The sequence below is a fragment of the Podarcis tiliguerta genome (genome assembly GCF_965153285.1).
Source record: "Podarcis tiliguerta genome assembly, chromosome: 5".
Taxonomy (NCBI): Eukaryota; Metazoa; Chordata; class Lepidosauria; order Squamata; family Lacertidae; genus Podarcis; species Podarcis tiliguerta.
The window spans coordinates 50,900,128-50,913,394 of record NC_139538.1 but is presented as its reverse complement, the minus strand read 5'-3'; positions in this window follow the sequence as shown (position 1 = coordinate 50,913,394).

The window sequence follows — 13,267 nt, the reverse complement described above, 5'->3', positions numbered from 1 at the left end:
CTAAGAACCACCGGCGTCGAGAATTAGAATTGGGTAACTGGCCAATTAATGTTCAAAATTAATGCTAACAGAGTCAGAATTAAAAGTCTGGATGGTCTATTTAGAACAGGGAAATCCCTTTTCAGCTCACCCCCGAATATATTACACACACACCAGTTTAGAAAGGGAGATACACCCCACACACCGACTCTCCCAATAACAGCGAGCAGAGCAGGGGGGAAGCGATAGCAACTTGCCAGCCTGGGGGAGATTCTTCCGACTTGCAGACCATCTGGGGACGTGTTTGGGTTGCTCAGCAGAGAGATTGAAAGGTCTGCCCTGTGCTAATTTTGGACTATCGGAGGTCCAGTTTTGGTACAGCCTGCAGGATAGGACCCAGGCTCTGTAATGACTCAGTGGGCGCTTAAACCGGAGTAATGGCGTTTACGCGTCAGATGGGTTCCCATGAAACTCCGTGAGTCATAAAGTGGTTCGTGATGTCCAAATACAATCATCTGAGCGAACCACCAGAGACTGATCCCCCTGTAGCCCAACTGTGAATGAAGAACATTAAAACAAAAAGCAGAGAAACAGGAGGAACAGACTAGTAAACAAATGTAGGTGGGACGGCGGTCATTCCCGGATGTTTTGGAGTTGTATTCCTGGATCCCAATACTGGACTGAAATCGTTGTTCCTTTTGGCTGTAGTGGGCCAAATTCTGTCAGATACAAATCTTCCTGCCTATTCTGTTTATGAACTGTTGGATCCCTGTCCAGAGCGCATTTCGTTGGAAGAGGCCGCCTCCAGCTAGAGTGGAATTTACCTCCAAGTAATTGCGTGTGTACAGGGTTGCAGCCCTGGCGTGGCTGAACCCTCTTGGTCTTGCTTAATCCAGCAGCAACAGCACCAGTCAAACAGTATCAAAATATATACCAGATCTCGGGCATATATGTGCAGGATGAAGGGTTGAAAAGAAAAGAAAAGATGTGAGGGTCTTGATTAATTCGCATTAATCTCTTGTCTCTCGTGTCTCTTGTGACAGAGCGTTCCACCAGAGACTAGGGCCCTGCGGGACTTGACATCTTTCCGCAGGGCCTGTAAGACAGAGCTGTTCCACCAGGCCTTTGGTCAGGGCGCAGCCTGACCCCCTCCTCTGGCAATCTGCACAGGGTCTTGCTTGCTGGTTGCCATCAATTTGTTTCTGATTGATTTTATGGTGGAAAGTTTTTAGAATGTCGGATTGTTTTTATTGTTGTTAGCCGCCCTGAGCCCGGCTTTGGCTGGGGAGGGCGGGGTATAAATAAAATTTATTATTATTATTATTATTATTAACGGCCTTATTTTACATATCGCATCAGATTACTGATATGAAGCAGAAATTAAATGATAATAGAAAATCGAGCGAGCCAAGCCGGAAACTTTTAAGGATTTAATTAGCAATTTTGAAACCCTTAATCGGATTGGAGCTCCAGCCATCGAGCATAATTTGGCGGCACTCTGCCCAGCACATTTTATGTGTTTAAAACTATTTTCCGAATTCGAGTTCTCTCCCTCTCTCTCTTCTTTTTCATGGTATCATTTACTCAGAGAGAAGCAAAATGTGGTTCAAATCATGTTAAGGATAGATGCAACTTTCCACGAAACAGCTCTCTCTAATTTTGTATGGAAATTGTTTATTCTCATTATTTTGAAAGAGCGTGGCCTAAATATTAATATAAACAAGTTCTAACAGGCCAGGGAAAATGCCAATTTTTTATAAAACAAATTATTACATTAAGAATAATTTTTAAAATAATTTCTATGCCTTTCCTAATTCAGATGCTTTTGCAAATTAACTTGGGCTTTAAGCTATTTCCACAATGTGTGCTCATTACCAAATGTTTTATTTTTAAGAGTCTAGTGTTCAGCAAAGACGTTTTTGAAAAAAGTATTCTCTAACCAATACTTCTTACATCCCTTAACATAATATATGTGCATGTAGCGCCGCCTAGTGGATGACGTCTGGAAAACTCGAACACAGAGATCTTCTATCGCAGAAGAAGAGATCTTTTTCTACACACACATACACGTTTCTTGTAATTTACCCGTTCATCATTAACACTGCTATAAATGCATGGTGTTTTACACTTTCGAGATGTTATTATATCCAAGGCGTGATATAATAATTTTGCTATTTTTAAAAATCATACGCATAAGAAAATTATAAACTTATTTTTACTCGGGAAGTGTCTTTAAAGACACACACACCTGGCTCAACTACTGTATCTTATTATGCGCTTTAGTACCCCATCCTAAAGAGCACTTGTGACTAATTTGCAATGGAATGGGGACTAATTTGCACCCGATAAATTGGGCAGTGGGTCAGGAAAGCTTACGCCACCATAGAGGTTCTACGAGACGCTCTGTCGTTTTCATTTCCAAAAAAAATCAAAGTATATTTGGAATTGGGATGGCAAACGCACTCCTCAAAAAACAGAGCGAAACGTCGCATCTTTCCTGTGCTAGTTGCCAAAATGCTGGTTAGCGAAAATTATATTTGGTGCTGCTGTCTATTGCATTTCCGAATTATAGGTGCCGAATATATAGATTTCTCCACAATTTTATTTTTTTAAAAATCAGACTAGAGGAATATAGCTCCACCTCGCCCCCTCTCCACATTTTTCTTACATTCCAGAAATGTTTTTATCCGGGCTCTATTAAAACACCAGTTTGCTGCTGCAGCAGCAACAAAATCCACCCCGCTCCTTTTCCCGGACCTTTGCGTGCATTTGAAAATGGATTTTGGACCCCTCGTTTGCAAATCACTTCCGCTGAAGTCTGTATTTTCAGGCGAACATCTTCCCAATGTTCTCCTTTGGATGTGGGAATCAAACACCCATTCTTTGCATCTGGCAAAACCCTGAGGTAAGGAGAGGAAGCGACTTTTCCTTTCCACCTGATCTGTACTGTACTCGGGGCGTGCCTGATTCCTAGCCTAGGGATTTGAGGCGATAAACCTCTCTCTCACACACACACCCCAAAACCCACTAGACTAGAGAATAAACTAAGGGCTATGAAGCGCTGACCCGCTCCGCGCTGGCTGGGACCAGATCGCTCGCGAAGTCCTGCGCTGCCTCTTACGCGCGACAGCAACCTGGACACGTTGCCCCAGGCAGTGCGCCAGGCAGTTCCCCCTGGAAGAGCTCCCTTGATCTCCGTTTGGACAGGGACTTCCACGAAAATTTTCCAAACTGCTGGACTTGTGACCGGTCGCTGGAGCCCCCTCCCCACTTCCTCGTGCATGCCTGATGTCCGGATGCGGAACTCTTAAGCCCGATCCAGCGACCTCTTCGCTCGCTTGCTCTCTCCAAATCCCACCGCTCTCTCCAGCTGCCCCTTCTCGCTTTGCCTTCGGTGGACCAAGTCGCGTCGACAAGGATCAGGAGCCTCGCCAGGCTAACTGGCCCAGGCAAACTCCGCCTCGCGAGAAGCTAGTCCTTCCTAGCGCGAGGAAGAAGGCAGATAACGTCCATGGAAATTCCCAAGCAAGGCCATTCCAAGGATCGTGGCACAGTACCTTCGGTGCTGCAATAACCCCCACCACTAAGCTGTGATTATTCCACCACCTCCGTCTCTTAGCATCTTTAACAGGGGCATTCGCTATAATAATTAAAATCATTAGGGAACTTTCTTGTGGTTTCTAGCAGAGTCTGGCTCGAACCTTTAAAAGCGTAGATTGCGTGGATTAACAATTTGGAAACTTCAGATTAAATCCGTATTTACAAGTTTCTAGTCCTCCTGGTTGGGGGGGGAGGGGGATGTACCAGCAGTGGTGAAATCCAGAATGATTAGAATCAACGCAAACCCCAAGCCAATTTTAAGGCTCGCACATCAGATGAATGATAGTACCGCAGCTTCCATTGTCGAAGACTTCCGTTTTTCCGAAGGATCCATGCCATTTTTCGCGTTGCCCCTCGGCTTCGAGTCTATACACCGGGGGGGCTAACCCGCGGGTTATCTACTGCCCTAAATATCGGCCGTTTATCTCCAGATTCCTTTAGAGAAGAATAGGGGGAAAGCCCTGATCGATTGCCCAGAAGCCTCAAACTTCATAGGTCCTCGAATAGATGGTGCACAAGATGTTGATGTGTATTATATTCATCTAATTCACACAATGTAGTCCTTCTGCCAGTGCCTTTGCCGTGCTAAAATTCATTCACTCACTGTCCTCCTCGTTTTCTCTCCTGTAATACTGTATGAGGAAATATATTACTGTGTCTTCTCGGTCTGCCTTACAACAATTCTCTGCGCAACGTCAACTAAAGGTGGGCCTCCAACTATAGTCATACTCAGAGTAGACCCATTGGAATTAAGGGGCACGACTAACTTGGGTGCATTATTTTCAGTGGGTCTGCTCCAAGCGAAGTTTAGCTGGATACAACCCGAAGGGTCTTGTAGGACCTTAAAGGTTAGCCAGCGTTCTCATAGTGCAGGCCACATCGCCAGATGCATGAAGCGTAATAGCCGGTTATTAGGGATGTGTATGTAGGTGTGGACAGAGATAGAGATATGATTATTGTAATAGTTCCTGAGTTCACAGGACTGCAAAGTGCTCTGAAGCCTCTAGACCAGTGGTGGCCAGGTAGCGCACCCATTTATCGCGGGCAAGGATTTCACACAACGCACGTGTCCCGCTTGAAGTCAGTGGCAAACGCCTCTGTCGGTTTCCACGGGGTCCTGCGAGGGGCCCGCAAGTCAAGCTCAGGCTAAAATGGAGAGCTCGTACTTGAAGTCAGTTGTGACTAGTTCGCGGGATACTTTCGTTGCTACAAACGAAAGCACGAGAAATACTTCGACCCCTGGAGTGAAGAAACATCCGGGACATTTCGTGTATGCGTGTGTGGAGAAGTTTATCCACAATCCAATGACACCCATTTAGTCCTGCCCTCCCGGATGCGCTCCCGGCAGCGCCGCTTCCTGCCACCACTGATCCACAACCAGATAGGCCGGCCAGGCTTCTTTCCGCTGGTCGGTTTCCAATACTTTTTGTTTATTTCCCCATTCAAGAAACTGACCGGTGAGTTTTGTAGTTTATTCATTTTTTTTGTTGCTCTCCTCCTCAGTTCCCACCTGGGAGGCAGAAAGAGCCACCTTGAGTCGGCTCAGTGGCGTCACCCAGGCCTGGAGCGAATTCGGCTTGACTCCCAACTGTTGAAGCGGTTTGCGGATCGCAGCTTCTTCTGGGCTTTGACGAGCTTTAGGCCTTCCTGGATGAGCTTGGTTCTCCACCCACCTTCCCCTTTCCCTCCCGCTTTCATTTTTTGAGTTGCAGCCTCTATCTCTCTCTCTCTCTCTCTCTCTCTCTCTCTCTCTCTCTCTCTCTCTCCATTTCCAGCAGTCTGGAGCGTGAATTACAGAGGAGACAGACAGAAGGAATTTAACCGAGGAGACAGAACACATTCAAATAATAAGTCAGCCCCGCTTCTAAAGCACAGATTCAATATTAGCACATTAAAGTGTCATTTAGGATACTAATTAATACTTATTTCGTTTTAAATCATGCTTTTTTCAAGGGCTTCAAGAGCGTAATTTGCTTGCAGTGGCATCTTATGACTAGGAACATAAGTATGCGGAATTGAGACTCACACACACACACAAACCTTTGCTGATTCCCTCCCTCACCCAACTGTGCATTTCCCAAACAGCAACGCTCGGCAATCCCACGCTCGCGCCCGAGACGTGACGCGCTGAGATAGAACTTGGCGTTTCTCCTTCTGTGAGAGGAGTTTGGCTGGGCCTAATACGAATGTGACGTTTAGACCAACGCAAAAAAGGTCTTCTGAACAAGCTAGAATGAGGTCGCAGGTGAACTGGGAGCCTTGTCTCCTTTCCCAAGAGATCTCCAATATTGGGATTTTTATAAAGAGGGTGCCCAGTAATGAAGGGCGGCTTCTTGGTTAGGGGACTGCAGTTGTACAAACAGGTCCAAGTTGCAATCCACAATTCCCCAGCCTCTTGAGCTGCTCCTTCTCTTTTGAATAAGGTTACTCATGAGAAAACGGCTCCTGTCTCTGGAGTGCAAGAGGGCATGCTCAGGGCTTTAGAATTGGGTCCTTAGCTGTGTGCCTTTGGGAGTAAATTCAACCCAAAAGGAATGGGCCGGGCGGTTCCCAGTCTCACACTTCTTCCCTAAGCCCTTTTAGGGAGAAGTTCTTTGAGTGAAATTCTTAGTAAGTTTTAAAAGGGTGGAGTGGGGCAGAACCAGGGTGCCAGTCTGGCATCTAAACCTTAAAGCCTATTTATTATTGTGGATCTTTAATAATGTTTGAAAAGCAGGTTTTATGCCGCTATGTAGAAGTAAACCTTCAGGTTTTCCCACGTCCATTTAGCTCATCGGCTTAATGCCCACTATCCTAAATTCGCCAGGTAACATTCTGAAGAGCGGACATCTATGAGATGGGTCACAAAAATAAGCTCCCGAATTCTGTTAGTTTTTAATGACAGAAATAGGTTTGTTTGGGGTGAAGTATTTGACAGATATAGAAGGAAAGTAAAGCTTTCATGGAAGCGTGAAAAGAAAGTTGGGAATATTTTGAAACTGAACAAAAAGTTCCCTTAGGCCTAATCCGTTTTGATCCGTAGTTACGATTCTCCTTTTTTGTAACCCTTTTTGAATGCCTGGCACGCCCTGAGTTACGTTTACTTAGACTCTAGAGTAAGTAAATCCCTCGGAGCTAATCCTCCAAGTAAGAGGACTTAGGATCTAGCGCAGCCGAAGCTGCGACGACTTTGCTAAAGATTTGCAGTCACTTTTGCTGACTCCAAAGAGCTTTTGCACCGGAGTAATTGTATCGGGAATCCCTTCCCATTTTTTCTCCTCTTCCCGTTGTGGCTTTTAAAACAAACCTGTCTTACATAAACATTCATTCCAGTCAAGGTACAGAAGCTGTGCGCTTGAGGATTTGCCCGCGGGACTTGAGTCCATGTGCGCTTAGGACTGGACGCTTCTAGTTCCATTGACTGAGTTGGACCTTAAGATCAGCTTAACCCTGTCCGCTGGAATGTGGATAGAGCTCAGTGTGTGCGCAGCACCGTAACTTCTTGAGCATAAAAGTCCTACCTTCTCATATTCCTTCGGGCACCTAACGTCTGAACTCCTAAGCTTATCTACGATTATCTCCCCCGTGGACACACCCAGTCTTGCACACCTATGCACGCCAGAGAGTCTACGGGAGCTAGCTTAGATCAGAGGACATTGAACTGATGTTTGAACACAAGGGTTGCGGGATTCCTTCATCCAGCTGAAAAGGTATCCTAAATTGTGTGGCCCCACATGGCACCAAAAGAACTCGAGGGAAGTCCAAACCAGCGGACCCGAGAGAAGATAGACGGCGCGGACTGGGTTTCGTGTGTCAGACTGCCTTGTTCGTGACAGTTTACGCACTCGGAGGTTCGTGGGTTGTTGTTTAATTTAACGTCACACAGGGCAACCTGTTTTGTTGGCTCGACTCCGAAACGGAATAAGGGACATTTTTAGCTTAAGCATTGGGGGCGAGCAGGCGGTGGGGCTGCGGGAGGATTTTCTGTTGTGCGAAGCCACGTTTCTGAAGCTGCGCTGCGGCTGGTTTTCGACGGGGCGCCTGGTTCTTCTTGTCTGCAAGACGCCTCTGCCCAAAGGCACCTGAAACAAGCCGCTCGTAAAACAGGCTCCGATGAAATCCTTGCTTGTAATGACACAAGCAAACCAACCGACCGACACCTCTTTAAGTGACAAATGGGGTTTAGGGTATTTGGCACCGCAGCCGGGATAAAATGCCAGGTTCCTCGGACTGAACGTCCGACCGTTTCAAAACTGACTTCTAGTACTTTCTGTCTAAGCAAGCCTTGGAGCGCAATGGGATCCTCTCCGGAGCAAACGTCCTTTTGAAAGGGCTCCTGTCCTCCCCAAACAGAAAGGCTTCCGTCTCACTGGATGCCAACCTGGATGCCCTACGTCCGAGGAAGGGAGCGGGGGAGAAATATAGACAGGCTGCCCCCACGCTCCAGCTGGGATTTGCTTGCGCATAAGTGTGCGTAAAGATCTGGGAGAATGCTATGTTTCGGCTTCACAGGGTACAAGCTGGAAGTTCTCGTCCTCAATCCACTCCCCTGTCCTTGAAAGCTAGGAGAAACATTGCTCCCTTGTTGCATTCCACAGACAGGAAAACAGGAGTGCAGTGGACCGCCCTCCGCCTCCCGCGATCCCTTCGCAGGTTGCCTCGCTGACCAGACTCAATAGAAAGCAGGCGACGTTGCGACGGCGAACTTAGAGCGGCGATCTGTGGTATCAATGGCTCATTGGTCAGCGGCTCCAGACTGCGTTTCTTGGTTGTGTGTGAGAGAGTGGAGCGATTTCAAGTTTGTTCAAAATGGTTAGTTTTGCAGTTGGGCGAAGGGGTGGTATACATTGTGAGCCTGTGTGAGTTTGTGTATATCGGATATCCCTGGCCTAAGATTACAAAAACTCCTTTCTAGCTACAAAGATGTACATCATTATCCTTTTGGAAAGGATTGGGAAAAAAGATGCAGTGCATTTAAACTGTGCGCTGGACTTATTCAGCGGGTTAAGGATTTTAGAAACACATTTTAAAAATCATTTTGGAAAAAAGTAAATTGAAAATAAAATATTTTAATAAAGATAATAAAAATATTCAAGTCTGACTCTAATTTCTTTCCGGGCCCCTTTTTGGGGTGTGTAAACTTTTAAAATAAAAGATAACTTGAAACGAATGGCTGGGACATGAAGCCACTGTGAGCTGATGCTGTGATTTCTGGGAATGGTAAGAGAAGCAGTCGTTGCCCAAATACACATTGTTACACTCCCCTTCAAGTAACTTAAGTTAACTCAACAGTGGAAGACTTTGGAGTTATATTTGCCCCCTGATCGTTACATAAAATGTAGTCAGATTACAGATCTGAAATTCTTACAGAGGTCATTATTGCTTGTACCATGGCAGGGAGTTCATTTTCATCCCTTTCTCAGCCCTACCCAGACTAAAATAAAGCATCCAAAATAAAATGGGGGGGGGGGGGAATCACTAGCCTTTTCCATGGAGAGCAATGAGAATGATCTCACAACCATTAACGTGAAATATTGGCTTCACATCAGGCAAGAACAGCGGACAACAGACCTGAAAGGAAAAATATGTTCTGTAGAGATTTAATTGGTCAAGTTCTAACGACAGGTTTTTCCTATAGAATGCAGGATGGGGTGGGGCATTGATCTTAAAGCCAGCACAGATGGTTAGATGTTCAATAGGATATGCAAACGAAAGAAGATCTTTGTGAAGATACAGTGTATGATAAAACAGCCTGTTGCACAATAGGTAACACCTCAAGGCTAAACCACTGAGGTGTGCACACTCCATTACAAGAAGTGGGGTTTACTTCCAAGAAAATTCCTGGGGGTGGGTGAAAGAGGGAGGGGGAGCCAAAGAGGGAAGTTGGGAGAGAATGTTCAACACACACATATTTAGCCATTCCAAAATGATCTAACCAATAGATAATTTAAAAACAGAGGGGGATTTATGCAGAGATTTGATAGATGCAATGATAAGTGAGGATATGATATCATATGGCAACAGTATTATGTACACAAACCATACAGACACAAAAATAACAATTCCCACACACATCACAAAAAGGTCAGTCATCGGAATCCATTTCTCAAGGATTACTCCAGTTTCTCAAAGTTCATCTGGGACGTACTTTCTTAGGTTGCAACTAAGCTGATGGTGGCAAGGGGTCAGCAGCGCTCAGTAGAATTCTGTATTTTGCTATCTCTGGCTCATGGGAACCGCTTCACTGAAACCATGGAATTATTAGGGAAGATGTAGATAGGACCGTCAGCAGTGGTGCCACCAAGAGGAGACTTTGGGTCCACAACCCGGCTCAGCAGAATGAGCAGGAAAGCCCCTAACAAAACAGGGTTCCCACTTTGAAGGAAGTAAAGTCATACACATTACCATCTAAAGAGGGAGGTCTTGAAAGGTGATTAAATTCAGAGCCTAAAATTATCTAGCTCTACCTAACTGGCCACTTGGAAAAAAACTGTAGGGTACACATGTGAGTGAAAAGCCTCTGAACATGTAGGCATTTCAAATGGTACATCTGAGGAAGGCTGGGCCATGCATTTGTGCTGGAAAGCAGTATGAGATCCCACATGTGAGATGATTGTGGCATGTCATAATCCACATGTAGGTTTCACATTAATTGCTGCATGGAAGGGTCTTCTGTAAGAGAACGTTGTAACATTTCTAGTGAAGTTTTAGTGTCGCTCAGAATCACAGAGGCTAAATAACCAAATCTTTGCAGAGCACACAGACCTTTGCTATGCTCAACCTTTCTCTCTCCCCCACTCCTCTTTCTAAACGAACTGTAGAAAAGTGGACAATAACTGTAGAAAAGTGATCTGCGGATAATTGCATCAACAAAGTAACATCTGTTTGCCACTACAATGCTTTTTTTTTCTTTTGCAAGAAAAGGATGGTCTAAGTGCTTGCTGAAACTTGTTCAGACTTTTTTTTAAAATGTGTTTTGAAACTCATTACCATACAGAGAGCAAAGCAAATAGCAGTAGCAATTATTAAGCTGCAAGGAGCTCTGATTGACTGCACGTGTGCTAGGGTTCCCCAGCTAGCCAAGCCTGCTTTGCATGACCACTTAAAGGAATTATTTCTCAATCAGCCTAAATGGAACATGTCTGCAATAAACAGGTGATGCAAATCTGTTTTTGCTACTCACGAACGCTATTCACAGAAGCCTCCATAAAAAGCTATGAGTGCAACACATTTCCGATGCCGGCATCTGCGTAGTGATGGTTGAACTCTCATCATATTGAATTATAATTTAGCAACCAATTGTGAACATTGTTGGGAAATCCCTACCCCCAAGAGTTCTAAACTGGCCTGCATGAGGGTGGTGTGGTTTTGCAGTGGCTCTTGGGAACTGTAGCACAGAGTGAAACGGGGTGGGGGGGGGGTGGGGGTGGAGAACAACAGCAGTTCTGCCAGGAGTAAGAGGGGGGCACACCAGGGCAGTGGAAACTGGTCCATGAGGGTGAATGCAGCAGTGCTCCACCAACATTAGTATGCTCGCAGCCAGCTCCCACCTGCCTGCCTTTATTCTTGCAGCCAGCCCAGGAACTGTCAGCTTCTTCCTTCTCAGTGTTGCCCTTGTAAAACTCAAGAGGGAGAAGGGTGGGTTCAAAATTAGAATGAATAGGAGCCACCTGTCATTGTCTCTGGTGCCACCTACTGTTGGACTCCCTGCCTTTCGCCCAGTCCATGGACTAGGGGTCTGGTTAGGGGGTGGTTTGGCCTTTTGTGCAAGGCACTGTACCTCCTGACCCTCCCCTCCTTTTCAAATAAACTTTGCTTACAGAATGACAGCATGTGCTACAAAGCACAATACCAGTGAACACCCAGCTTCACCCTTCAGGTATGTGGGGCCCAAGTAGTGCCAGATATACATACAGGATGAGTGGGCTACAGCCCAGGGCGTCCATCTAGGTCCTAGGGTGACCTTGGCCTCTTGCCATTTTTTTTAAAGGCAGCTTTTACTATCTAGGCCCAGTTGCTTAGTAACATTAAGCATGTGGCACATGAGTCTATGACTGTATAACAGTTATACAAATGCGTGCTTACCATTTAGTAAGAATCAAATTGTAAAGTCAGCTGTGAAGCAATACAAGTGTTCAGATCACTGTGTATCATTATAGTGTGCATTTTGAGAACAAGTGAGGATTCTTTTTATATGACTGTGAATCACTATAATACTTAATTTTGATGTCATATGGCTTTGTACAGCAGGCAGAAGCAGCCCTACAGAATCCCCCAGATACTGTACAGAACATTTGTTTCTAAACAGAAGAAAACCAAGCAGACTACCCCGAACAGTCTAAGCAGACTGAAGAACAACCCTGGGCACCCAAGCGGCCAGCTACGCCGCTGATCAAATAATATTCCAGGAGAAAATTCAGACAGCTTTTCCAAATGTGTAAACAATTTTCAAATTGTGCCTGTGTCAAATTGTGCCTGTGGGGCGGGCTGCGGCGCTCATCTTGCTTTATTGGCTGAGGGAGCCGGCGTACAGCTTCCGGATCATGTGGCCAGCATGACTAAGCCACTTTTGGCGAACCAGAGCAGCGCACGGAAATGCCATTTACCTCCCCACTGGAGTGGTACCTATTTATCTACTTGCACTTTGACATGCTTTCGAACTGCTAGGTTGGCAGGAGCAGGGATCGAGCAACGGGAGCTCACCCCATCATGGGGATTTGAACTGCCGACCTTCTGATCAGCAAGTCCTAGGCTCTGTGGTTCAACCCACAGCACCACCTGCGTCCCTTCACAGTCAAATAGGCATGGTACAAAAGAGAGGCAATTAAATGAAGGTAAGGGGGCCTGCCACAGAGATGAGCAAAACAAGGCCCAATCTCTTCCTTTCTGAGCTGTTTCAGAAAATTATTTGATAGTTCAGCAAGGCCCCAGCATGAAGAATCCAAGGGAGGGAAACCAACAGCAAGAATGTCCCCTACCACTTTTCTTTCCTTGATGAAACCGGGGGGGGGGGGCTCCCCCACCTTGTTGTGAGCCCCTCTGCTCCTTCCTTTTCCTTCCAGTTGCAGTCAGGGTTGTGTGCAAAGCAGAGGGCTGCTTCTTGGATCTTGGCCCTAAAGCCTCACTAGCAGGATGTTCCCTGTGCAAAGTCCACTGCATGTTTTACTTGGCCAAGGCTTCTGGCTCATCCACAATCCCCAGGTACCTGAGAGTGCCTGAGAAGCAGCTTTCTTTGTTGCCTCCCTTCTAGTTGCTGCTGGATGGCACCTTTTGGGGGAAAGGGGAAAGAGCACAGAATTGGCCCAATTTAGAGCATAAATCAGCTCAATACGTCATTACTAGGATGAGGCTGTTTTTGACCCTCCTCCCATTCTGAAATTTGGCATCATCACTGTCATCATCATTGCATCTACACATGAATGACAACTTGTGTCTGAGAATTGATCTTTTACTTAATTTATTATGTTTACAGTTTAGCTCATTTATTTTTTACAATTTCTATACAGACTAGGGAATCTACATGGAAGGGTTGTAGCTCGGTGGTAGATCATTTCTTTGCATGCAGAATATCCCAAGTTCCATCTCCAGCATCTCCAGATATAGCTGGGAGAGTCCCTTGTCTGAAGCCCTGAAGAGTGGCTGCCAGTCAGAGTAGACCATGTTGAGCCAGATGGACCAAGTATATGGCAGTTCCCTATATTCCCAATCA